Below are 25310 nucleotides of genomic sequence, written 5' to 3'. Positions count from 1 at the left end.
GAAGGATTCTGGATCAGCACCATGATGCAAACTTGTGGCCATAGTATATATACAGTTTCTGAAAAAAAGCACAAAATGTCACTGTATGTGTGTGTTTGTGGGGGGTTATTTTATGTATATAGATTTGTTTTTTTAATTATTACTAATGATATAATATTGTCCAGACATGCGCTGTAAGGACATGAGGAGGAAACAGTGACAAAAGGAGCGGTGTGAGTCAGTGGATCCCTCACCAGCTGGAATAAAAAGCTGTTGAGGGATCCATTTATTTCTCACAGTTTTGTTGCCTTATGGTTCCAAGCGCTGTCGCCAATCTTTGCATTTTATTATTATTAGTGCTGTCAAGAGATTAAAAAAAAATAGAGATTAATTAATTATGATTTTTAATTAATTGATCTAATTAATCTCTTTTTTAATCTCACCTAAAAATAGCTGAGGAAAGCCCTCAACTTATTGTGGCAGACCAAAAGACTGATATATAACAAAGAAAGTGACTTTATAAAGTCATTTATTGTTTAACAAACGTTAAACAGATGCAACCATTTACATACTGTTGTATTCTTTTGTAAAATAAGTGGAAAAATAAATACAAATAAAATCAAATAAATTAAGTGCTGCAAGTTAGCACATCAGAGTTGCTCTTTTCTGAGCAATACAGCACTGAAATTCCTCTGCTTCAGATAATGAAAAATAAAACTGACATTGCAGTGCTGCAAGTTAGCACATCAAAGTATTCTTCCATCACAAAAAAAAAGTGCTGAACATCAAGCAATCTATTCTAGTAGGCTACAAATGACACAGCAGCTATGCTGACCACATGTGTCTCATTTCTTCTTCCTCAGCCAGTCGCTAAGACACACCAGCCTGGTAACATTTTCTGGAAGCAAGGCTGCCCTTTTCTTTTGCACTATGTGGCCTGCAAGGCTAAAGAGTCTCTCACAGGGTACAGAGGTAGCTGGGGAGGCCAGGTACTTTTGTGCTAGGACTGACAGCTTTTCATAGACTCCTGAGTGAGCATACCACCACTGCAGGGGACAGTCATCAATACTGATGCTGGGTTCTGCTCTGTAGCGCTGCAGAGTTCGCTCCTCCTCTTCTTCTGAGCTGGTCCATCATCCTCTGTGGAGGGCTGGAGACTATCTGCTCTTCTGGGCTCTGCTGCCTGGAGCATATTCTCCAGAATGGTCCACACCTGAATGAATGAATGAATGAATGAATGATTGTGATTAAAACTAAGTGCTTTTTTTTTAATTTTATTTAATCTTGTAAAGAACTTTGTGTTCCATATAATAAATAAAAGTTTGATTTGATAATGAATTGGACTCATTAGTCCAGCTTAACCTTATTGTCCTACCTGTTCCCTCTTTTCTCTTGGAAGACATTTCAAATCCTTAAACCGTGGATCCAATGCTGTGGCCACCTCGAACCATATCTCGTTGCCATTAGCTCGTCGTGCTGCCAGATCCTTCTGGAAGGCATTCTTGAACTTCACCACGTAGGCAGGATCATCATCAGTAATGTCCATGACACGGTACAGATGGCGAAAAGCAGGCAGCACTACAGAGCAAGAGACGTAGGCCTCACCACCCAGCAGCTCTGTCACATACCTGCAGAGGTGGAGAGGTTTGCTAAATAAACCTAGCTGGATTCATTTAAATCAAAGTGTAACTGATTCCCAATTTAATTGTCCTTAAAAGTTCCTTGTTATGTTCATTAATTTTGATTTTACACATGTAACAGTAGTTTATATAATTAAAATGGGAAGGTGTTTATTTGAACTTACTTGCATGGTTCAAGCAGGAGCTCCAGCCTCTGCAGTTTCGCCCACTCAGCTTCGGGTTGGCAAGACCAACCTGTGGTTCTGTTGGTCCAACGTAGCCTGGACAGCCTCTCGGTTACATAGGAGGCGTGAGACCATTGCGAGAGTCGAGTTCCACCTGGTGGGTACATCCTGTATAAGTTGATCGCTTCTTCTTTCCGAGTGCTACTTGTTGTTGGTTAAGTTCTGTGGTACTCGCAGGGCTTTGTTTAAAATGACCAACAATCTTGCGGCACTTTGCCAGTACACCGACAAAACCACTGCTATCGAGACATACCGTGATGGTCCTCTGGAGAATGTGAGCATTGCAGGCGATGTGCTCATATGGAAGTGCTCTCATAGCAGCCAGCATGTTTGCTGCGCTGTCTGTGCCAATGGTGGATATCTTGTTTTCAATACCCCAGTCATTTGCTACCTTGAGGAACTGTTCGGCGCATTTATCAGCAAAGTGCCTGGTTTCTGTTCTCATGACGGTCAGTGCAAATGAGTTGAGGTTCCACTCACTATCAATAAAGTGTCCAGTCACCCCAAAATAGCTGTGGTTGCCAGCTGAGGTCCAGTGATCTCCGGTTATAGCAACACAGTTGGGAGAATCCTCCGCCAAAATCTCAAGTTTGTTTTTCTTTTCGCCGTCGTACATTTTGCTGATTTTGGTCGTTACTGTAGTCCTGCACGGCGGCTTGTATGACGGGTCATTGGACGCAATTTGCAACACCTCTGTCAATCCTTCGTCCTCTACTATATTTATCGGCCTACAGTTCATCGCTATCCACTTGGCAATAACATTAGTCAGCCTGTCGGTCGCAGACTTGCTCATACGAGGGTATTCTCTAGTTTTGTTTGGCGAAAAGCTTTGCTCTGGCTTGCTATATTGCTAACGCCTTCACTGCTAGCTGTTGCTGCACTCGCGGCTGGGTGCTTTATGCTGAGGTGATAGGCCAAACTTGAGCTGCTTCGGTGGTAAGCAAACTCCTTCTTACACTCTAGGCAGACCACTTTACCTTTGTCAATGGTGCCGTCGGGCGTTTATGAAATACAAATTTCCCGTTCATTGGGCCAACAACTCTCAGATGCGCCTCCATATCCACACTGTAAGCTAATCACCACTTCTCACCTTGACCTCACGACGTGACTCCACCCCCAACAAGTCAAGCACAAGGAGCCCAGCACATAAAAACGGATTTTATAACATAGCAACTCTCATACAAAATCAATGACGTCAAGAGATTAAAAATTAGATTAACGAGATTAAAAAACATAACACGCTAAATAGCATTGTAATTAATTAATCGCAATTAACGTGATAATTTGACACCCCTAATTATTATCTCATAACACTTGTTTAATCAGCCACCATCTCTCTTGTGGACGTTTTACAGTCTACAGTCCCAGATCAAGACAGGCCTGTCCCCCAGTACTATCAGCAGCAACCCCTCAGCAGCAACATTGTAGCACGTAAGGTAAAACATAGGCTACGTTTGCTTTCCATTGTCCTCACCTGATATCAGTGATATTGTATGATGCGATTCCATATTAGATTCTTAAAGAATGTGTGTTGTTGTTATTTAGCCTGGTTCTATGTGCACCTTTTCAACTTTGAGCACCTGCCCCTTTAAACATCTCTGCACAGCCCTGATCAATAGTGATCTTTTGCTTTACATGATGAAAAGTAAATGATTAAGTGATTAAATGATTTTTTTAAATTTAGCTCTTGAATACTTTCAGTTTCACTTCTCACCATTCAGTTTCAGTTCTACAATTCAACTTCAGTTCTTAAATCCAGTTTTTGGGGTCATGAATTTGGGTCCCTCGAGAAAGCCGCACAGTAATGAGCGCTGATTAATAGAGCTACGTTGTACCTGCGGGCCCAGTGCTACTGAGTGGACCTACAGCATCTTCAGCTGGAGCGGGGCTCAGATTAATTATTTAGAAGTCATTCGTCATGTCAAATGACTGGCGGATAAACTCTCAGGTTGCCAATAAACTTATAACATGTATAAGAAAAAGCATCATGTAAACAAATGATAGCCTAACAGTAACTGTTATGCTTATTGTAGCTGTTAGCTAAAAACGCTAATTTAGCATAGTTTACCCTGGATTCAGCTTTGACAAATATGATCGACTGTTTCCAGTAGAATTCCAAAGTTGTCATCTTGGACCCTGTATGGTTGCAGAGACCCTACAGTAGGGACAAATGAATGTCCAAACCATTGTATTTTAGGTTTATTTATGTCTTACACAGCATCCCAGCTCCATAGCTAATTTAATAACTTTAGCTAAAGTGAATTGTTAGTCTGATTAGTGCAGCATTACTGAATCGCCTCTGTTTGACATGATATGATATACAACTATCACTGAAATAGAAAACTATGTGGAAAAAAACAACATTCTCTAAACATTTGGCCACAGCTGTAGATTAAATTCTCTTTGTACAGTTGCAGGTAAACAATATCCAATATTTTAGCTAAATGACTGCTTTGCCTTTGAAAAGATTAAAGAAAAAGATTAAATTAAAGAAGGCATGTGTTACTTCATCTTTTATCTTTATTATTATTATTATTAATAATCTTTTACAATTTTCATTGTTAAGCATTGGGTTTATTTTTAGTAGTCCTTGACAACTTCTCTCCATCCTCCATGTTAGTGTGTCAGCTTGTCAGCATCTATTTAGGGTTGGGAGTGCAACAGAAAGTAAGGAGATCCAAAGTGCCATTAAAACCAGGAGAGGTTCTTATATTTCAGAAAAAAAGATTATTAAAAAGAATTCAGAAGAAATGATCTCAATGCCATACATGATTTAGCAACCCTAGAGAGCACTTTGCAAAATAACACATTCTTATACTTTCACCCTCTGATGGGCCAGTCTACGACTGTCAGAGATGGTGATGTAGGTACAGAGCATGTGAGAGTGGTTAAGTTAATGTCTCTACTAAAACTAGATGAAGGCACAAGAAGGATCAATGGCAGGGCATAGAGATACAGTATCTTCAGTCTTCAGTGGATATTCTGGCACAAATATACCTGTAAAAGTTAGTAGATTTAGGAGGTGTTTGGTGAACTGACAACTTATGCCTGTCAAACATAACAATGTATCTATGTTTAAAAAAACTAATTTATCATACACTCAGTAACCCAAGAATTATTAATAATTATTATTGTAGTTAAACAGAGAGTCATTGATCATATCATGTCAGACAGAGGCAATCCGGTGATGCTGCACTAATAAATTAGACTAACTATTCACTTTAGCTAAAGTTATTAAGTTAACTAAGGAGTTGGGATCCTGTGTAAGACATAAATGAATCTAAAATCCAATGGTTTGGACATTCATTTGCATGTTTCTTTACTGTAGGGGTCTCTGCAACCATACAGGGCTTTCAGAACTGAACTGAAACTGAATAGTGGGAAGTGAAACTGAAAGTATTCAAGAGCTAAATTAAAAAAAAGAAAAAAGAAGATGAAATACAATTTAAAAGCAATTAAGTCATTTTCAAAATATAAAATTCAGTTTCATTTTATTCACCAATACATTGCATGTCAAATTATGCTAATTCAGATTCAGTTTCAGAAACTTTTATTCAAGTTGAGCAATTCAGATTCTAATGTAAAGTTACGTTGAAACCAAGCACAACATTGTTTTTCTTGTGACATTACCAATAAGTTTGATGTGTCACATGGCCCTCTTCCTATTGAAAAACAAAAGTTGTATCCAAGATGTCCGACTTCTAAATGGCCACCATGGTCACCACCCATCTTGAGGAGTTTGCCCCCTCACATATACTATTGTGCCACAAACAGGACTTTAATATCACCAACCATTCCCATGTTATTACGGTGTATCCATATAAATGGCCCACCCTGTATATACTAATCCATGGATGCATCTCATTAATGGTTTTTCTGCAAAATAAAAAACAGTAAAATTTCCAAGAAAAGATACACACATGTTTTTATCTTTTTGTGGATGTCCTCTGGTCTGAGGTGCTTGGATGGATGCTAAGAGGTCAAACTGTTTAAATGATGACTTTTAAAGAGCAGCAGGTTTTTGACAGTTTTTAATCCACTTGATGCCTCTGCTGCAAGCACTAGTTGACAAGAAACAGCTGGTGGGTGTTTGTATGACGACCACAAGGCTGCTATCTTTATCTTAATATAAACTGATGCACTTCACCACAGAGGACAAAGCAAACATGCTGTTATTATCTGCCAAATAAGAAATTACACAAGTGAGAATTCTCTTCGGCTTAAATTTACTGAAATAAAAAACAGGATGCTTGTTTAAATAAGTCAAAATATCATATCAAAAGACATTTAGTTTGTTGAGTATACCTTTTTATACATTAACAAGAATTTAATCTTGGTAATTAGTGTGTGTACCCGAATGAGATTTCAGACTCATCGGGAATGGTGTGGAACATATTACTCAGTAACGTCACTACCAAAGGTGGAGGACACCGTTGGTTCGCTCAGCTTTTGGGTTGGAGAAAGGGCTCTGACTGTTTCTAAACACCAGTCTGGACTTGGCTTAGCAATGCTGGAACAGGCACTACATCCTGGCATTCCCCGAGAAAAGCTAGACTTGGCTACAGAGAGGGAGATCTAGATTTCTGTTTAGACGGTTTCCTCCTTGATCCAGATAAGCAGTAGAAAATGAATGAATTAATGAATGGATTTATCGTATGTACGCAAGCTAATTACAGGGCTCTAGACTAACTTTTTGCCATGGGCGCGCCGGTACGCCTAACTTTAAAAATTTAGGCGTACCGGCACAAAAGTTAGGCGCACTCAAATTTTTCAACCGCATCGCTTAACACCGCAGTTTTACATGTGCACTTTCTTTGGGGGGGAAGTCCATACAGACAATATTCATTTCTAAATTATTAACTAACAAACTTGTGCTTAAATTGCTTTGTCAATATTGTAGAAAATGTTAAACTTAATCATCATCTTGGCTCCTCTGACGACCTGTTTGCTGTTGCCTGCTGCTGAAAGGCAGTGGGGACAGGGGACACTTGGGCAATGCATTTATTGCAGCATATAATGTGTTTTCTGGATACACTGTGCTTTTTCAGCATTCAAAGATTGATGGCACCGTGTCAGAGCTGGCTAAGAATTTCAGACAGGTCAGGCCTTAACTTAACACAAAAGTTATCAATAGTTCTTTTCATCTTTTCTTATTACCCACAGCTACATCCACTTCTGTCAGGCCTAGGCTGCTCACTAGTGCTGGGTATCATCACTGATTTCTATAATCCATTCGATTCCGGTTCTCAAAGTCCTGATTCGATTCAATTTAGCCTCAGACAGTCAGAAATATTATAATTCTGATCATTTATCAGTACTGATACATGTGAGACTTCATCAGAATTGTGAACATCACAACAGATGCCTTTGTGTCAAAGTAACTGAGAATAAAACACAGAAAAACATGAAGGAGATTTTTCTGGTCTGGCGTTTTATAGCAGATAACCTTAAAAATATTCTGCAATTTTGCATAATTTTAAGAAGTTTAAATTTCTTCAGCATTGAACAGCAGAAATTAGGCTTTCTTGTCCGAGGTCATTTAAGTGAAAAAAGGAAAAAGAAAAGAAAAAGACAGCGGCCGACAGCGCTGTAAACAACGGTAGACTGGTGGGTAATAAGCGAATGGATAATGCAGAAAACAGAGATTTGAGACGGGAAACTGTTCTTGAAGTACAGAGAGAGAGAGAGAGAGCTGTGCATGAAGTGTGATTTTTATCGTGGTGGAAGCAAAACAGCAAAAGTCAGAGGGAATTCATGACGACATTGATCAAATGTGAAGCGTAGTTTGCTGCTTCTTTTGCTGCTGGCTCAGCGAATTTTGGTTGGAGGGACAAAACCTGCAGCTCAGAATCAGCGCAAAAAAGACGTAAACACAGCGCGGACCCAACGCATCAGAATCGCTAAGCTCCGACAGCGTGTCCGTGTTCGGGCCGTGGGGTGAGAAAGCCGAGAAAGACAAAGCTGATTCTGATGCGTCGGGTCCACTCTGTGTTTACGTCTTTGTGTGGAATCCGTTAATGAATTGATATCGCTTTATTCAAGCTACTCACCTCTCTCTTCCACCTGCACTTTCAACTGGACCACGGCCAATCAGAGAGGTCCCGCCCCTGACTATCTCTGATTGGTTTAGTCCACGATGGGGGCATAATGTGTGTCTGTTGTTGACCACAGGGAGAGTTGCAGAGATTTTTTTTTGTTAACCGAAAATATTTGGTCGCACCGGTGCGACCAAATATTTTTTTTTTTAGTCGCACCACTGAAAAATTTGGTCGCACTCTAGAGCCCTGAATTAGATTGTTTATTAGAATATTAAGACAATGTGATTTTTTTTTTTAATCAAGCAATACACAGATTTACACAGCTCACAAGGAAATGTTACCCTCTACTATGATGAACATGTGCTTACTAAACATAATGCTTACTAAACACTAGCCTGTTAACATTCTAATGTTAGCATTTAGCTTAAACCAAGGGGTCGGTGTGTGGATGACTTTCTGTGCAATAAAAGTTGTTCACTCCCATTTAACTCAACTTAAATGGGACTCAACTTCTCTGTTAAATGCAGAGAAATCCAAGTTCATGTTATTCTCAAATGCCAAAGAGTTGTTATCTACGTCTACTAAGAATAAAACTATTCAAGGAACTGTAATTGAAATGGTCACATCTTACAAGTATCCAGGTATCATTATAAATCACAATTTGTCATTTAAAACTCATATTCAAAGGCTTGTATCTAATGTGTAAATGTAGCTGATGTTGCATGAAGAACCAGCTGGTTTTCCCCACCCATTTCCACACTGAGTCCTCTGTCGTTTGCTTGTGTTTCTCCTCAGAGTCCATCCAGCAGAGCTGTCGTCCTCCTCACAGCTCAGAGACAAAGTCTCCTTCAAAGAACTGAGAGCTGCTGGGACTCACAGTCAGACGAGCTGTGAGGGTTAAAATGGAAAATACTTTATCTGTTTACTTTTGTCAAAACTTTTACAAATGTTAAAATGATGCTTTGCAGAATCATTTTATCACCAGTTTTATATCTGAAATCCATTCTGACAACATCTTTTAGCATCACCACATTTTGCATTTGTAATTTTTAAATTTGGGGTTTTTGTTATTCTCTTATATATTATTTGACTCCCTTAGTACATTGATATGGGTCATAGTTTCCTGTTGCATTTATTAAATCCGTTACAGTCTCTGTTTATATTCTGGTTATATTATATTATATTCATATGGTTTTATGATATTTATTTTAGTTTAGATCATATTTTTGTGATCCTACTCTAATCCTATAGTATACTCTGTTTTATCTCCATGTTTTCTTCTGTCCCTGTGTCAAGTCTCAGTTTCAGTATTAGTTAAGTTTCCTGTTTTACTTTTTTAGTCTTTTGTCTCGTCTTGTGTTGAGTCTAAGCTCTCTTCTCTTGTATTCATGATTTCCTCTCACTGTTTCCACTTCCCCTAATCACCCTTCTGTGTGTCTATTTTCTCTGTCTGTTTGATCCTTCATCAGAGTGAATTTTTCAATTTTGTTTCTTGGTCTTTGTCCCCCAGGGCATCAGCACCTGTTTCATTTATTTTCATTTGTTCTTAGGTATAGCTTTTTGTTTTGCCTCATGTGGTTTTTATCAACTCAGTCAAGTGCTAGCCTTCTGTAAAAACTGCCTCTGCATCACATCTTGGGTCCTGACACATCACATCGTGACTACATGAACCCAAACAAGTCATATCAGTGAGCATTTATCAGGTTGAAACTGTGACAGAAGAAGGTTACTGACCTTGGTTTGTTGTGCAGCTCAGCAGTGAGATCAGAACTAAAGAGAAATGACACTCAGGTTGATTTGAGGTGAACATAAAGAACAACTCCACACAAACAGCTGAGATGCTGCAATCAGTGAATGATTTGATCTTTTCACTGCCTGCTGTGTTTCCTCGACTCCTGAGCAAAGATAAAGAGTCAGTTCAGACCTGCAGTTGGTCCTCGTGGTGTTTTGAACTTGAATTCAGCCTGATTTGTTTTTCATGTCTTCTCCTCCATCATCAGTTATCAGGAGAGCAGACAGTCAAAGTACAAGAATTCAAACAAACACAGAGATTCTACTTACAGAGCAGACACAGCACAGATGTTTCCTTCATCGTCCTTCTCACTCATTTGAGCTTTTTTTCATTTCTCTCACTGACACCAAGTAAAGCCCGCCCTCTTCCTCTGAAGATGTCCTCTTATTTTATTAGTACTAAGACATTGGTACAACTCCCGCTACCAGAAATAGCAGTGCATGAATCTCAACTTCATTAATGAAACTATTCTGAAATATACAGACAGTCACACTGCAATGCACCCGTAAAGTAAATGTTTTATGTGAGGATCAATAAATCTGTAGTTTGGTTGATGAACAAATCCATGTCCATGTAGTTACGTCCCCCTCAGTGAGAGAGGCAGATATGAGCTGAAACACAGGAATCAAACCAGAGACGCTGCTGTTATGGAGCTGAACTGGAACCATTCAGACACTGAGGCCCTCTGAACACATTTTAATTACAGCTGTGCAGAGACACACTGATGACTGACTGGAACACTATGATTCACATTTTCCTCACACATGGTTTATATATGGCCGCTAGAGGGAGATGTTGGACTTTACATACTAACATGGATACAAGAAGATCAACAATACTCCGGCACAATCATCCCATTTTATGTCAGTTTATGTATTTCTGCATTTATTTATTTTTTTTGTTTGTTTGAAGCAGCCAAAATATCAAATTTTACGTTAAACCAACATTGGTGACTATTATGTTTTCATGGGCATTGATCCTTTTTTTCTGAACACGGCTTTTATTGTGACACATTTTACAGGAAGAAGACTCAAACTTGCAGAGTAGAGCCCCAAAGAACTGACATGCTTGTGTTTCTGTGTTTGCAGAATGAAAGACAAGGAAAACATATCTTAAACTCATGCACATCTTGAAGTGTCTTTTTTTGTCCAAGTGTTCAAAACTGTGACAGTGTCAGGTTGTCAGGAGACCTGGGTTGTTGACCCAGAATTTTGAGTTTTCATTATTGTTGAACTTTGATTTTGCCATTATTTATCATTTCTAGTCTTTTGGTTTCTTTGTTAGAGTTCTGCCTTCTGGTTTCTGTCTGTGTCCCTTAGTTGCTCTGTATCCCCTGAATGTTTCCTGTTTTACGTTGATAGTCTGTGTCTCATGTTAATGTGTCTGGTTTTGCTTCCTTTGTCTCGTCAGCCCTGATTTGCCCCAGCTGTGTTTCCCTCCTGTCTCCCATTCCGTGATTGCTCCCTCTGTGTATTTAAGCCCTGTGTTTTCTTTTGCCTGTGTTGCGTTCTTGATCATCCCACACTTTGTGTTCTGCCGGCCCAGTTTCTATATTCCCAGTTTAGCCAGTTTACTATTTTTTGCCATCTGCCATTAAAGTTGCATTTGAGTTCACCTTTTTGCTCTGGGTGTCTGCACTTTGGGTCCACCACTCCTGCCTGCAGACAGCCTTCACATGACACATATTGTCTACAAGAATTTATTTATTTTACTGACGTCCATGCAGGTAAAAACACAAAGGTTAGATTCCATTGCGAAACCTTAGACTGGCCTACTGTCTGTATAAAGAGGTCTGGGGGATCTTCCAGGAGAACTCAGTGACCTACTGGGTATATCGCTATGTTTACTCCTACATTACCAAGAAGATAATCCTCGGTAAAAAGTCAACCACATTTGTAATGCCGTAAACCGAAGGTCTACTCTGAAGTTACCCAGATAAGTCAAAATTCTGTTTCAGGCTTCATCAGTGAACTTTTGAAGTGTTAGGTTCTCTTAAAGACTTCATGAGTTTTTCAACTATGTGTGATATCCAAATGCAAAATTTTTGATGGAACTGATTTAAAACGTACACTCCCTGTGCAATGTTCCCTCTAATTTTTCATGTGTCTGAGCGAACACACAAACTCCCTGAGCGATCCCTTGGACCACTGTGAGCAACAGCAGACGTGTGCACTGTGGTCACGCCAGCATCTAATCCATCCAAGTTACATGGTTTATTAAAATCAAATCAAATTACAGCATTTACATTTATGTTAGACTACCTTTAATTAACTGCTTTAGCCCATTTACAATGAAAATGTAAAAAAAATCTAGCCATTGACCTGTGTAGTATGTTAACACTATTGGAAGTAAAAATAACTCCAATTTCGAAAACACAACTTTCTTTCTTCTTCTTCTTCTTCTTCTTCTTCTTCTTCTTTTTTTTTTTATAAAGCTCTGACTTGCATTATGAGTATGAGTCTGTGTTCTGGGAGAGAGTCCTGTAACATTCTGTCTGCAAAATATAGTATATAATGACCAATGTTGGGCAATTAATTATATAGTTACTCCTCAAAAAAGTAACTCAGTTTAGCAAACAACAACGTTTTTTGCAGCTATTCTTTTTTAAATGCAGCCAAGGCATTTTTAAATAAACATTTCAAACTATTTACAGAACAATCAGCTGTTCTGCATCAAATCTGATGCCACACAAATTATTTGTGCCACTCCAAAAAATAATTTCTGTCCACTATGAGATAAAGGAGAACAACAGCCTGATACCTGCAGGCCTGACAACAGGAGATGTATCACTCCTGTAACATTCAGCAGTCGCCTCATTGTTCTGACACACACAACAAAACTATTGACTACGCTACACACTAACTACACACTAACTACACAAGATTTGCGCTAAACGTCTCAAATCTCTCACATCTCAGAACACCGCCGTCACTCCTAAAACTTCCCCCCGTTTCTTAACAACTAGATGCCACGTTGCCCTGTCATTTTTTGATTGGTCGACATGGTATTTTTTTGGACGAATAGGAAAGGGGGAGTTTTTGCAAAGTTGTCTTTGCTCACAGGCAGAGAGTGCTTTCGAGCTGTTTTTCTTATAAAACGCCGTTTTTACCGTTTCTTCCCGCAGTAAATATAAACAACGGAAGACAACCATAGTATTCAGGAAGAAAACCAAACGTTGCAGATATTTTTATCATAACTCTGGTTTTACGTGGCCCATCAACACAATTTAAAAGCTGGTATAAAGTCCACACTTTTCCCGTCAGTTGTTCCGTTTGTCCTGCTCACATCTCCAATGGTTGTACACGTTGTGATTAACGTAGCTTCACTCCACATCAGCCACGCCGCTTTGCTAGCTAAAACACCGGTGTCGGCACATAAGGACGCTGTCATAGCCTGTCAACCACGTTGATTGGCTGTGTATATACGAAAGTGAATCGCATCATTGGCTGGACTATGGGATAAGCTGGCATCGTTCTAATCCCATAGAGGAGCAGCCAGTCACTTACTAACACTGCAAAACAGAATTGTTAAAGTTTTAATTTTAATTTCAATTCAGGTTAGATTTTCTTTTGTGCGCAACGCAGATTTTCTGTGCGCAGAGACCGTGCCAGCAGTGCGCAATTGCACACGTGCGCAGCTTAGAGGGAACATTGTCCCTGTGAGCCCCTATTGTTAATGTTTTTGTTTTATTTATTGACTTTATTATTCATATTACTGTCTAGCGGATGTTATGCTGGAGAAAACAGTGTTACCTCCTGTCTGCTCCAGGGGATTGGTGAAAAATTATAAAAAAGCAGAGAAATTGAAGAAAAAAAAGGTGGTAGGGGAAAAAAATTTAGGGCAAAGTAAGCAAACATTCTGTTTCCAACTGCAGCTTCTCTAATGAAGCAAACCCAAATGATACACAGCACAAGAAAGACAAAGTAGGGGTGGGTACATAAGCAAATATACAATTTTGGTGTGTGTGACAAACCACAGATCCCAAAGAACCGTTCGAAGCCTGGAGGGCCCCCTACCACATAAGAGGCTTGAGCCACGCCGGACCACAACCCCCAAGGGAGCAGGCCAGCATACCACTCTGTTGGGTCTGTCTTTCCACAAGCCCCGCTAGTTCTAGAGGCTTATTCGTCATGAAGAAAACAAGACAGACAGCGATCGATCAATTTACTTGCAAGGGAGGTCTTGTCTGTGTCTAACACGAAAATGACCCCAACGATGGCCTCCTCTCGTTGCCTTTTATTGAGAAACAGTTCACACAAAACACATCATAGCAAAGCAACGCCCACATGGTTCTAAGACAAGGCATTGTATGTATATGTGTGAACTTCTGTATGTAAGTAAGAATGTGTGTGTGTGTGTGTGTGTGTGGCCTTACATCAAAAAGACCCTCAAAAGGATGTGTCTGTAATAAAAGACTACAGCCCCCCACCCAGAACCTCGAGAATCTGGGTGGAAGGACAGAAGAATTCCTTTCATCACAGAGTTAAAACAATGTAGAGATGGTGAGCATAAAAATGACAACATTTAACAATTCACTCTAACACACTCTGATTTAATACTCAGTATAACCACTAGACAGGAGACTTGAAATGTGAGTCGTGGGCTGTGTCCCAATTCAGGGTCTGCACGCTTGAAGTACGCACACTACGCGTACTACGTACGGTGCGTACTACAAGTACGGGAAGTGCGGAAGTGAGAGGCTTGTGAAATGGGACGGTCTAGCCTTCGTGGCGCTGTTCAGGTTGCCTAGCAACCATGATACTAACCGCAAGAAATGTTTCATACAGCTTTGTTTGACAGAAATGAAGGAGAAAAAATGTTTTGTTGGTCATTCATTTTTGTCATGACATCACTTTGATTAGTTGAGACCACAGGACTGTAAAACATGATAGTTGGGCTTCATTTCTGTACTGAACAGTCATTTTAAGATTAGTTAGTAAATAATAATTAGCTAATGTTATTCATGAGACTAAAGTCATCTCACTGTGGTAATGTTAATATAATATGGACAATATTATATGTATTGTCAGATTATATATATATATATATGAGCTTGAACTCTGGGTCAAAGATGCAAGTAGCAGTTATTTATATTTCCTATCACCTTAAATCTTCACTCAAAGACAAGTATCTCTGACAGTGTATATACAGATGTATTATATATAAGAGACAAATATTGTTCGTTTAATATGTTGGCATTACTAAATTTGGCTCAATGCTTACATATATGTGTACAAAGAAAATGTACGAGCTGTGAAAACTGTTGGTGATCGAATGAAGAGTAGACTGATATATGAAATATTCCTTTATTGGGTGAGAAAATCAGACCATGTCATAAGTGCTTTAAGTCATACAGAATAGATATCAGAGCCTTAAACAGGCTGACTTCTGCTAAATGGGTCAAACTGGGCAGAAAGTAAACAAACACATAACATCCTTATAGAATATGATGTAACACTATAGATCAACTTACCTCAGAATATATAAAGCATATAAACAATTACAGCAATATGATGCAACAAACACAGCAGTGCTACTAATCCAAAATACTCAAAGCTTCATAGAACTGAAACAAACATTTATTTTTAGCTCCATTCTGCTGCTGATACATACTTTAGGTTTCTGAATATTAAACTTGTTGCTGCCTTTCATAGTGTGTAACTTGAAGGCCCTGAGTACTTTCTCCTCACTGAAAACACTGGAATGATAACATTATTTGAACATTACCTAATAAGACTGATTCAGGACAGACAATTAGTTATGTTAAACTTTCCTAGCAGTCCTTCACAAACAGGGAACAGTCTGTCTATTCTCTCCATCTGTCAGCTGCTGCTGGCTCTTCCTCCTCCTCTTCCTCACACACTGCTGAGTTTGTCCTGGTGCATCATCAGGGGTGCAAAGCCTCACAGATGATGTGCAGCAGTGGGTCCCTCAGTCTGTCCTCACTCTGGACACTTGCAGTTGTCACACATGGAAATCAAATGTGTGATAAGCTGCAGGATTCAAACACAAGTGTAACTTATAAATACATGTTCATACTTTTATTCCACAATCAGAGAGAAAGAAACAGAGAGAGAGCAGGACAGACAGACAGGTGACAGTCTCAGGTGTACACACTGCTACAAAACAGCACAAGAGAAGGAGGATTTAGTGTTTGTGTTATTACGAGTGCTAAACAAGAAGAGTTCCAGATGGTCCAGTGGACACATGTGTGACTCCTGTGATTAAAGCATCTTTCTTTCAGCTTAACGAGTGAACCGTCAGCTCGTTCAAACACACGTTAAAGTCCGTTTGGCTCGACACCACCGAACAGAGGCAGCAATATAACATAGCTAACATTAACAGTGCAGTGAATCCTGCTTGTGCCGTGATATTCAGGACTGCAAACCGAGCAGCATCACTGACTTTCAGCTTGTTGTGTTTGTGGATATATGACTGACTTTAATTATCCATAAAATCATCACATTCTCTGTAAGATTAAGGTCAACTATATATATATATATATTTAGAAGTAGAGGCTTTAAAACCAAGTTACTGCTGAAAGTACAAACATCACTAATGTCACATAACTTTGCGACATGTGGCCAACAGTAATGTTTTAATGTTCTTAAACATTCGCACATAAATAAGTGACATCATATTCAGTACTTACTTTTGACAGTTCACTCTTCGCCGCCTCCCCTTCTGCCGTATTTTGCGGCAAAATTATCCACACCCACCGCCGCTATATGAATTGTGGGATATATGGGGCCCACGAAGCGTGCACCGGACCACGCTTGATATTTGGGGAAATCGACGGCGCATTTGGAGTATGCATTTGAAGTACACTTTGAATTGGGACAGCCGTCGTCGCGTGGTGGTGATGTAATCGCACTTGAAATGCGTACTTCAAGCGTGCATACCCTGAATTGGGACACAGCCATGGTTATTTCATGCTTCACTGAGTGGTTTATCAGGAGGGCTCAGTGCTGGTTCATGAAATGTGATTGAGATGGAAGTCGGCATCACATGTTCATGAGATTGTGGTTCAAAAAACAAAAACTTTTAATAAAAACCTCACATGGTAAAGTTCTGGCTACGATGATATGAATGTGATGCTTTGTACAAGTACATTAAAAAGTAAGGTTGGCTGACAAAATATAATAATCTACTGACAGCACCAAGTTTATTTTTCTCTACGTCTCAAAGTTTAAAACCAAAAAGAAAAAAAACAAAGTTGTGAAATATCTGATTATTCTCTGGTGCCAAAGCTAACATGCTGACATAGCTTTCTTTATTCTGACCAGCAGAAAAACCTGAAATACTGATTTTGAAACTATTAGAAAATGAAAAAAAGTTAAAATTACATTTTTAAACTATTGGAGAAATTCAACAATTAAAAAAAAATCACCATGTCACGTGCTACTTGTTGGGCTTTGAGAGTGTGCTTTCAGTCTCAAACAGACAAACTGAAGCTTTTCTCTCACATATATGATTAGTGAATGATGTTACTGATGCCTTTAGCCTGCAGTTGTGTTAGTTTTGCAGTTTAGTGTTTGTTTCTTGCACTAATGAGAGATGTGTATCAGATAGTCAAAAGCAAACAAGTCAAATTTTCCATCCAACACCTCAGTGAAACCCACAGAACCACGTGACAACTAAGTAAGAACAAAGTTTATCAGTACTGCAAAGACACCGGATCACAGTCATGAGAATATCAGTCGATAAACACAAAACAAATTTTTTACAGCATTAAAATTTCTGCTTTCATAAAATATACTAAGGAGGGGGTTAAGGCATAGTAAGTTTACCTTATTTTATTTTACACTGTGAGCTTGAGTGAGGAAATGTTTAGCTTAGAGTAAAGACTGTAAACTGCTAGGTTGAGCAGCAACTGAGTACACTGCAGCTGGATCAATGTCTGCAAAATCAAACATGCAACTTACTTTAACAGTAGCAACTGTAATAGTACTGTACACCTTAGAGTTATTTTTTTTCCACTGCTTACCACCTCTGTTTTGAACAAACAGTTGACCAAAAAGAACCCGTGGGTGTTTGTGCAAAAAAGGCGGACGACCTCAGAGCTTTTATCTTCTCTTAATGCAAACTGATGCTCTTCACCACAAAGCACATCGTAAACATGTTCTCATAGCATGAATAGTATTATTAGACAACACAGAACACACTATAGTGAACAACAGGAAGTTCCTGCTTTGGTTTTACATTCGCGACTCTAGAGAAGACAAAATTAAGCGTTAAAAGAAATTGTATTTGCGGTCTACGTTTTTAGCTATGTTGTATTAACTAGAAATTCCTCTTGCTCAAAAAAATGAGCACCAAACCAAAATGGGCCTAATTTGAACTGCTTTGAAATTTGTTTCTCAGTTATGACACAAGTTTGATGACACCTGGTTATTGCAAGGTAAACCTGTGATTGAGTGTGTGCTACTAGTTAAGGAGAGTTGTTGTCCACATAAAACTTGACAGATGGCATTATATCAACTAAACAAGAGATCCTTTAGTTAAGAAGATGAATTGATGAACATTTTTACAAATCATCACAAACACGGAATTAACATCTACAATATTTCCTGTTTGTTAGATCAGCCCTGTAGAAAATAATATGAATTGGCTGATTGGTCACCACCTACTGACCAATCGGTTCTCAGAAAAGACATCAGGGCAGGATCTAGATGATGTGTTTGGCCAAATCACTAGTTTTCAAGTTTGTGAATGTTTCCCAGAAGGAATAACACTAAAATTATGGTTGGCAGAAAGATATAAAAACTACAGTCAGCTGTCAAAGAAGACAAACCCAGATTTACTACTAGAAATTTTTAACATTTAAGCTAAATTAAATCATTACAATGAAAATGTACACCATGTCACCTGCTGCTGATTCATTTCTGAGTGTCCAAGGACATAAAGTGTTTCAGTCTCAAACAGACACATCCTGTACGGAAGCTCTGCTGTGCAGTTCACAGTATTAAATGATGCCTTTGCTGTTTCCTGCACTGTGTTTGTTTCCTGCAGTGAAGAGAGATGTGCATCAGTTAGCCACAAGCAAACAAGTTAAAGTTTCCATCTGACATCTCAGTGAAACCCACAGAACCACATGACAAAAGTTTTCTTTTTGTTTTTTTAATAATGCAAAGATGTAAAATATAGTAACATATGTAAATGACCAATTAAATTTCAATTACGTTTCCACAAAAAAAAAGATCTGTTTTTTGAATACTTTGATTTGGTAATTAATTTGGTTAGAAGAAAATATGAAGTATATAAAAATAGTTTCAACATGTGGATGTCTTCTGGTGTGACGTGCTGGGGGGACCAATCAGAGACCAGCAGCTGGACATCAGTGGTTGGACTGGTGGACTACTTCAGCGAAGAGTAGACAACGTCTGGCTCTGGTTTAAAGTCTGAACACAAACACACACAGTTCAAACAACAGGAAACATGATTACAAGCTTTGTAGTTCAATCCAGACCTCCAATCTCCTCCTCTCTGCATCACACAGTGTAAAGCCTGACTGGACTGGGAATAACATCAGCTTCAGATTCAAATATTGCTAAGGCTTTACCTGCATCTTAATAAACCATGGAATTCACAAAACACAAACGTGGAACCCACAGATTTGTGGGAAAATAAATCCTTTGTTGAGTATTGCGTAGCTAATTGCTTGTTTGGTGGTCAGTTCCATTATGTGGTCAGATGGTAAATAGTAGCTGCTATCTGAGCATCCCACACTTGCTCCTGTGTTGCTGTACAAATCTGTGTTTCTGCTCACCAGACTTCCATATTTCTCACAGAAATTGCCTGTGAAGTCTTGCTTTATCAGAATGATTCTCTCTATGGATCGCAGGTTGTTGCTGGGGAATCCCAAATTAAGCAATGCTATTTGATTGTAAGTCTGGGCTTCTTTAATCGCTGTAGATCAGCAGTGTGCTTCTGCAGTAGGGTGGGTGTATTTGATGGTGTTTATTGGATATAGTCATAGTCTTTGGTGGTGGACTCCATGTGTCATGGTTATTTGTGCTTGTTTAAGCCAATTTAGGCCAATCTCCAACCTTCCTTTCATATCAAAAATCCTTGAAAGAGTAGTTGTCAAACAGCTAACAGATCATCTGCAGAGGAATGGCTAATTTGTAGAGTTTCAGTCAGGTTTCAGAGCTCATCACAGCACAGAAACAGCTTTAGTGAAGGTTACAAATGATCTTCTTATGGCCTCTGACAGTGGACTCATCTCTGTGCTTGTCCTGCTCAGTGCAGCGTTTGAAACTGTTTACCATTATATCCTATTAGAGCGATTAGAGCTGTGGGTATTACAGGCAGTGTTGGTCAAGTTACTTGAAAAAAAGTAATCAGGAACTAATTACCGATTACTTCCCCCCAAAAGTAATCCTGTTACTTTACTGATTACTTATTTTCAAAAGTAATTAGTTACTTAGTTACTTTTTAAAACATGATTTACAACCTGAATAGGTAATAAAGCAATAGATCTTTCAATAGATCTTTCAGCCCAATTCTACTTTTTCTGCATAATCCATATTATAAAATGTAATCAAATGAAAAAGTCTCTTTTCAAAACTTGTTTTACTAGTTTTAATCTTTTAACTTTATGCATCAAGCAAAAATTAAATTATATGCAACATTCTCTGACTGCAAGAAATTTGTTTAACATTTAAACCTATTTTCTGCACATTCCAGCACATAAAATAAAACAGTCACTCACTCACTCTTTCAAATAGATGCAAGTAAAACACAGCAGGAACCCTTTAGTAGTGCAGTAAAGCAGCGTGCTTACAGGAAAGCAACAGGAATCTAATTACCTTTTTTGCAATAGTAATCCCTTACTTTACTCATTACTTGAAAAAGGTAATCGGATTACTGTCCATCTCTAATTACAGGTCATCATATTTATCTAATAGACTTTATTTGTTCATATAAATGGAGCAAGGGCGTAGATTTGGTTTTGGCATTGGTGGGGACGGATGATTCAACCACTGAACCCTGCCCTGTTTCTTTTTATTTCCCTTTTTGTCTTTGCTTCTTGGTAAAAGGAGAAATATACTTGCCTACATATGCTATTCTACATGCTTTTAAACCATTTAAAATTACAATTCATAGTTTTATATGTGAATTATATAATGTTAAATTGCTTAAGTATTTGAGCAGGATTGCTCTCCCCCCGCTTCAGGACATCTACACCAGGAGATGCCGGACTAGAGCAACGCAGATACTGAAGGACCCGTCCCATCCTGGCAACAAACTGTTCCAACTTCTAAAATCTGGTACAAACACCTGCATGTGACAAATAAAGAACCTTGAACCTTGAACCTATTTTAGACTTTAGTTTACTTCAGCCATATTCCATATAAATCAGGTATCATACAAAAATAAAAATACAGTCATGACAATTAAAGAATATGACTTTAAGGACTTAACAACATTAGTTCAGTTATACTACACCAACATCTCTTATACATTAGCACTAAGGGAACACTGAATGACCTGGTGGTTTTTGTCCATAAAACTACTCATCTAAGATGACCACAAAGTAAAAGATCTCTCAGCAAAATTATACAACGTTTTAGGCACTATTGCCCCGATCAAGTCAGTGAGCTGGGATTTTTTATTCTAAACATAAACTACTGTTACAGGAAACACATGCCTTCTCCTCTCGTTAACTGAGATAAACTGCTGGCATATTGGTTTTCCATCTATACTGTCCAGTCTCTCCTGGTGGACATGGCATACAGCAGCATTGTTTAATCTCATTTGAGTCATTGTTAACCTTAGCCATGTTTTTAGACTTCTGAGAGCACTGAAGCTTCTTTCAGCCTCAGTACCTGTGTTTTATCCTCAGATTAAAATTATTATTATGTGCTTGATGTGCCTCACCTTTGGCCCTGGCTCCTCCCCTCTGACTGCACTAGGACATATTGCTACCTGATAAAATAACACATTGATTTGTGCCATATAAAAAGTGAGACATGTCAATTCAGATCCTTTGTCAAATAAACACTAATGAATCAATTTACACTAGCAACCTAACAATTGTTAATAATTATTTAGTATTAACTAGTATTTAATAAATACTAGTTAATCTATAGCACCAAATCATCAGTCAGTCACCTGTGACCTCGCCTCTTCACCTCTGTCCGAGCTACAACATGGCAGAGCTGCCTCTGTCACCTGATAAATAACAGTGAGACATTTCAAATACATGCAGTCTCACATGTGCTTCAAATACAGTAATGAACCACCAAGTCATCATCCAATTTCACCTGTGATCTTGTATCACCATTGCTCTCTGAGCTTTGTGTTGGTTCTTCTGTCACCTGACAAATAGGACATACATGACAATAACAATAAAATGTGCAGCTGCTTCAGTGTTTCTGTCAATTTGTGCAGATCTTGACTCATCAGTAATGTTTGCAGTGTGAGTGCATTTTTAAACTGTGCAAACTGCCCTACAAGGTGGAATATTTGCAAAATCATGACTACCTCATGATATTTTGTCTCAAAATTAACCCTATGAACATGTCAGTACCAAGTTCAAGTTCAAATTCTATTCGCCACATGCAATGGCAGGTTGCCCTGCAGTGGAATGAACCATTAGGATGAAATTATTGTGTCACCAACATTTTAACATTAGACATATAATTTTACAGCCTCTGTAAACTAATATCCGGGCTTGCTCGAGGCTGCCGTTTTCTCTGACAGTTTCAATCAAAATTAGAAATGTTACTCTGAGACTGAGAGAACTAATAGTGCTGCATGTTGTGCAGTTAGTTTCCAAAACACGTTATTCATGGTTACATACAATTTTAGACTGATGTGGGCCAAAGCCTAGCATAGCCTGTAACGTTATTGTGACGGACACATTTTATGAGTGAACTTGGCTTTAAGTGACTTACAGGTTTCTTTGAAAAATACTTTCTTATATCCAGATTCTTCCTTTTTGCTGCCATCCTCCTCTCCTCCTCGCAGGTCCTCACAGCGCAGGCTTGCCGCTGCTAAAACTAAACAGAGCGCCCTGAAAGGCACAGCCAATCACATTGGCCAGATTTGTCACATGATGTAGGACTCCAGTAGAGAACGTAATCTAACTCTTTCTGCACCGCTGGGTGAATGACACGCTGACACATCGTTTTTTCTTTCTATCAGGTTTGTTTTTCTTTACTCGTAGAGATCAAATTATTGGTGGGGTCATGTCCCTTCCGTCCATGCCAAATCTACGCCCTTGAAATGGAGAGTCGTCTTCACACACTAAGTTTAATTATGGAGATTTCTCCCATATTGGCTTCCCTTCAGTGGCTTCGTGTTAAATCCAGAATTGAATTCAAAATCCTGCTCCTCACATACAAGGTCTTAAATAATCAGGCTCCATCTTATCTTAATGACCTTGTAGTACCATATCACCCTATTAGAGCACTTCGCTCTCGCACTGCAGGCCTACTTGTTGTTCCTAGAGTATTTAAAAGTAGAATGGGAGGCAGAGCCTTCAGTTTTCAGGCCCCTCTTCTGTGGAACCAGCTTCCAGTTTGGATTCGGGAGACAGACACTATCTCTACTTTCAAGATTAGGCTTAAAACTTTCCTTTTTGCTAAAGCATATAGTTAGTGCTGGACCAGGTGACCCTGAATCCTCCCTTAGTTTTGTTGCAATAGATCATTCTTCTTGAGTCACCTTTCTCACTCATTATGTGGTAACCCTTTAAGACCTACCATAGAACCAAGTCCGGCAGAGCTTATTTTTACATGCTGTAGTGCCTGTAGTGCCATTTTGGGAGCATTTCAAGTTGCTTTACATCAGTACAATTGTTATAGCCCAAATTTAAACAATATGTATGCATTGAGTCCATATTAACTACTTAAATTGCAAAAAAGTGCATTAAACAACAAAGAATTAAAAATCATTTTTGGTTTTTTTTACATATCTTTTTAGTTAGAGAAATTTAAGAGGTTTATCCGTCAAAACTGTAAATACAAAAAAGATGCACAAAATAGATTCCCACCACAGGAAAATTGTTTTATTTTTGAGATACATCAATTTGTGTTTACTGCATGAAAAATGAAAATAAATATTATGATGCAAATTTGCAAAAAAAACAGCACGTGCATCAAAATAAACTATTTCCAGCAGTGCAGTTTGAGTTCAAAGCGTCCCAGAAACTATACAGAAAAGCATAAAGTCAAACATGACTTTTAAAAACACCAGTATAGGCTTATAAGGCCCTGAAGGTAAAAAAAACAAACAAACAAAAAAACTAAATTGTCTGGGAGGTAATGGCGGACATGCGATACTTCGTGCTGACGTCTATTCCAACGTAGGAAGTTTTTATGCTTAAGTCGGGTTTTTTTGCTGGTTTTTAGTTTGTTTTTTGTCTGTTTGGGAGCTGACACAGTCTCTACAGACATGGGGTTTTGGGGGGGATAACAGGAGGAGAGAAGCTGCAGAGAGAGGTGTGTAAGACTGCAACTCTGCTTCTTGGTCCCAACTCTGGATAGTCACATTTTAGGGTGTTTAATAAATTTGGCCAGATTTCTAGAAATGAGAGCTGCTCCATCCAAAGTGGATGGATGGCGTCTCTCTTAACAAGACCAAGTTTCCTCCAGAAAGTTTTTCAATTATCTTTAAAGCCCATGTTGTGTTTTTGGACACCACTCCTGGTGGAGGGGACCAGGGAAAACTGGAGTCTGACATTATTTTGGCAAAGTTACACACCGATTTAATATTGATTTTAGTGACCTCTGCTTGATGTAACCAGTTGTTATTACTGCCCAGCAGTTTTAATCTTCCCTCGGTGTTGCCTGCCCCTGGGAGACAATTGACTATGGTTTCTGGTGTCTCTAGCTTCACATGTCTAGAACAGAATCACCAATAACCAGAGTTTGATCCCCAGCAGGTGTGTTGAGTGGGGAAAAGTGGTTAGACACATGAACAGGTTGGTGGTGTACTAGGGGCTTCTGTTTAAGACTGTACTTCCTCCTCACCGTCACCCAGCCGTCCTGTTATCCCGGCTGCTGGGGACAGTCAGCCAGAGGGGAACAAACAAGGCCTACACTATCTTAGGTGGGACCTAAGGCTACAGGGGCCTGGTTAGCTACTGGTTTTTCCATGGTGTGAAGCCAAGTCTCCAATTCAGTGGTCCTGGCCTCCAGAGCTGCAAATAAGCTACATTTATTACAAGTATCATTACTGCTCAAGAAGGCAGAGGGGGTAACTAAATATCCGACACAATGAGCAGGAAAGTGCTGGAGGGACAGGTTTGGCTCTCGGCGAAGGCAATCACACTTTTCTCCTCCTTCCCCTTATCTTCCCTGCTTAGCCTCTTGTGTCCTTGTCTTGTCTCGTGTGTATTACTTTCCCTGGAACACTCTCTCACAGTCTGTTCTCTAAAACCTAAAAGAGAATTATGGATTTGATCAACTGGTCTCTGAATGCTATTGACACCCTTTTCTCAACGAGAAGTCTGGGCTCGGGATAGCCCAAGTGCCCTGGGGGGATTTTCCCTGCGGGATACACGATGGACGGGTGGCAGAAATGGAGGATCGTGTGAGGACGCTGAAGATATCTACCTATTCGGAACCATGATAACAGGGTTCTTGCTGATCGGAGCTGGCTTGGCCCTGGCTTATCGGAGAATTAA

General features: G+C 39.2%; 1 protein-coding gene across 1 annotated transcript in view; it reads left to right on the top strand.

Moving 5' to 3' along the window:
• Positions 1 to 3256, top strand: part of LOC120437480 — a 37286-nt gene extending 34030 nt beyond the window's left edge. The window contains exon 7 of the mRNA XM_039608068.1: positions 3199 to 3256. The gene's annotated coding sequence lies outside the window, so the exon portion shown is untranslated. The remainder of the gene's footprint in view (positions 1 to 3198) is intronic.
• The last annotated feature ends 22054 nt before the right edge of the window (positions 3257 to 25310 follow it).

Source organism: Oreochromis aureus, linkage group 3 (assembly GCF_013358895.1).
Source record: "Oreochromis aureus strain Israel breed Guangdong linkage group 3, ZZ_aureus, whole genome shotgun sequence".
Lineage (NCBI taxonomy): Eukaryota > Metazoa > Chordata > Actinopteri > Cichliformes > Cichlidae > Oreochromis > Oreochromis aureus.
Note: the sequence above shows the minus strand (reverse complement) of the source record. Positions and strands in the feature narration are given on the sequence as shown.